The 3,487-nt window shown below is 46.3% G+C and overlaps 1 pseudogene; it reads right to left on the bottom strand.

The window, feature by feature from the left end:
• Window positions 1–1,055: 1,055 nt before the first annotated feature.
• On the bottom strand, window positions 1,056–2,141 carry LOC114030365 (annotated as a pseudogene).
• Between the last annotated feature and the right edge of the window lie 1,346 nt (window positions 2,142–3,487).

Genomic DNA, 3,487 nt, shown 5'->3' with positions numbered 1-3,487 from the left:
CTTTCTTTCTTTCTTTCTTTCTTTTTCTTTTCATCAGAATTCCTTCTTTTATTTGGAATGGAATTTTTTGCTATAAAAAGGGCAGGGAAACTACAGCTTGGAATAGGTCTCAACTGGGTCTGTTGCTCAGGGTGTGTGTGTGTGTGTGTGTGTGTGTGTGTGTGTGTGTGTGTGTGTGTGTGTGTGTGTGTGTCCATTGTAATCAATGACAATTTGTGTTCCTGGTTCCCAATTTAACAATTAGATGGCTGAATGCTGATATTTCAAAAACCTACAAAATGAAAGGGCTTTTTTAAATGTCAGCCTGGATTGATTTTTACTTTTCTGTGGGTGTGCATCTTCATTACTGTATATGTCTTCTCTTCTCTACTAAAATATTAGGCTCCATGAAAGCATAAGAACAGAAAGCTAATGTGATCTTAGGCTTCACTTAAAGGCAAGATATCCACATTGAAGAATGTGATAGCTCTATGGTACTCTGCTCTGTTTGGACACCCTGGAATGTCGTATTCTAGTACGGTACTACATTTTAGAACAGATAATTCATAAGCTGGATAGCATCCAGAGGAGAGTAGCTAGGATGACAAAGGACCTTGTGATCATGCCATGTGAGGATCCTTTGAAAGAACTGGAGATGTTTATCCTAAAGAACTACATGCTATCCACCTAGAAAAATATCAAAGAGCTGTTGTAGGGAAGAGAGATCAGACTTGTTGAGCTCTAGTCCAGAAGCTAGAAATGGAAAAAAAATGCACAGAAGTAGCAAAGAGGCAATTTTAAGCTTAATGTAAGGGAAAACTTCTTAACATTTATCTAGTTCTGGTGGAGAATATGGAAGAATCTTGGTATTCAAATGGTATCCTGCCTGCCACTAGCCTGCAGGTTAGGAATTGTCAAGGCACTTCACCCAGAAGCCCATCACTTTCCCAATAAACACTTCTCTACCCAATGTTAAATAAACAAAAAAGAAAATAGTGAATCCAAAATACATGGCTAAGTGTACCCATCCCTAAGGAGTGACTCTGACAATATCCAGAAAGGCTTTTCTCAGGATTTTATATCAATTTGGCCTTATAGTTAGACCAAAGGCTGGAAAAGAGCCCAACATGCCTCATTAGGTTAGGCTCTACCACAAAGAACCTCTCACTCTTGTCCTCCAGAAATGAGCAGAGGGCCACGTCCTTGGCAAAGTCATTGCGGCAGGCTATCTCGACCAGCTAGCACGCTATCTGCTGGACTGAAGAGGCAGCACTGTGTAGAGGGGATCCGTTGTAGAGGGCAGGGGTCAGCTGGCCCACCAGCTCTGCCAGCACCGCTGTACAAGCAGATGAAAAGAACAATGTGGTAGCTCAGTCTTGGGAGGGTGACAATCTTGACATATGCCCAACCAAGCAAGGGCCCCAGGAACATCACCACATCCAACCACTCCAGAATCCTCATGGGCTCCAGATTGAAGTAACACTGGAGCCTCTCGAGATGATAAGGCTTCAGGTAAAGGGCATTTCTGAGGTGTGGCTCAGAGAATCTAGTTTCTAGGAGGAGCTGTGAGACACTAAAGATACGCTCTTTAGGAATGGCATCCTCTTCCACCATCAAGACACATTTGGGGTTGTAGTTCTGCAGGGATTTCTCCAAGCAGTAGGCATAGTCCTGCTTCTCTTTCTCAAATGCATTCATGGAGCTAACGTTCATCCCCTCGGTGCATGCGAATCGTCTGGTCATAGGGATAAAACTGGCCAGCAGCTTGGCATCCTGGTGTCTGGAGTTCTAATCCACATCACACAAGAAGAGCTGGTGACTGAGGCACGGCTGACCACACTGCCAAAGGAAGCGACAGAACCGAGATGCCACCTTAGGGCGGGGTGGTGTTGAGGGCCTGAAGCGCCTTAAAGTCACGAAGGGCATCTTCGCCCTCTCCAGGAACTCCTCGCTCAACCGGTTCAAGTGCCAGTGATGCATGTGGAAGGGTGGAGGAGGTGGTGCCAGGTCGGAAGGGCCAAAATGCCAAATGTTACTATCATCAAGAAGAAGAAATAGAGAGCAGGGCTAGACCAGGAGAGCAGCTGCAGCTTATGGAAGAGCCTCCTGGTGGAAGGAGTGGCTGCTCTTTCTGCTGCTTCTGATCCCAGAAAGAAGGTCATCCTCAGTAAGACTCACGCCTGATTAATTCTCCTGGGCACAGCACATTGATGGCATGAATAGAACCGGGCTCCTGACTCTGCTAAAGCTGCCTACTAATCTAGATGAAAGTTATTTGTCTGCTGAAAATGGATGCCCTGTATCTGCCATGTTAGTCAATAGAGCTTGTTATGATCAATATCAGAAGACCACAGAATCTTATCTCCGCTATAAGCTGTTCTGAATACCAGGTAACATTTCTGAGTATCATATCATTCAGCCACTCTCCCGTTTATAATCTGGGTAGTAATAACACGAGCTGGGACACGCTCTGCCCCTGGGATGCTCATTCTACTCTAAAGGCTGCTCCTTCCCAGAGCGGAGGTCATACCACAAATGCTGATCTCTAGCCACCAGCTCTCATTCTCTCCTCCAGCTGCCCCTGCTCCGTGCCCGCCAGTCAGCAAAACTGCCCACCCACCTGCCGGCTGCCTGGAAAGGGCTAAAGTTGGGCTTTGCTACTGGGGTGGAGGGGCCATCGTCCTAAGCTTCAGACTTTCCGTGTTGCTGTTTTCAGAGCTAGTTCTAGGAGTCTGTAAGTTCTCAGTTCTTCCAAGGTGGCATGATCTGAGGAGAGGTATGGGTACTGCTTTCCTGGCCTGTGCTCTGCTCTGTGAGTGACCACAAGCACTCTTTTGCACCTTGGAACTATACACTGGGACTGCTCCTGGTAGTGCTCTTCCTTGCTTTGGTACTATGAGCAAGAACCGAGTATGGGCAATGTAACAGAGCCATGTACCCATCGCCAGCAAAGGGTCCCTTGTAATCTGTTTCTGACCCCCTTATCTTCTGTGGTCTGAAAGCTCTGGAAGTTGCCTGTTTGATTGCCTCTAAGATCTACTGTTGGCTTTCTGGGTGTGACCTGCACTGGATTGCCCCAGTAAGACAGAAATTTCCTGCTGACTTTTTAAGTTGTCTTGGGCTGGAAAATTGTTTCGCCCCATCCTTTTATTGGCTGTGCCACTCCATAGTTCATTTTGAGGTATTATTTTTAAGGTGTTGGAGGGGAATTTGGGGGACTGCAGGAGAGACCTGCCTTTACTCTGCCATCTTAACTCCATTCCCCCAGCACTCTTCACTCCTACCCCAAATACCCAATCAGCTCTCAAATCTTGCTACTTCTACCTTCCCAATATCACTCAAGCCCGAGCTCTTCTCTTCACTCACAAAACTACCACCTTAGTTCAAGGCCTCATTTCCTCTCGCCTAGGTTATTGCAACAGCCTCCCAAGTGGTCTCCTTGCTTCAAGTCTCTGACCATTCTAGTCCATCCTACACACTATTGTCAGAGTAATTTTCCTTAGGAAAA

The sequence above is a fragment of the Vombatus ursinus genome, unplaced genomic scaffold, assembly GCF_900497805.2.
Source record: "Vombatus ursinus unplaced genomic scaffold, bare-nosed wombat genome assembly UNPS02014959.1, whole genome shotgun sequence".
NCBI classification, from domain to species: Eukaryota; Metazoa; Chordata; class Mammalia; order Diprotodontia; family Vombatidae; genus Vombatus; species Vombatus ursinus.
Note: the sequence above shows the minus strand (reverse complement) of the source record. Positions and strands in the feature narration are given on the sequence as shown.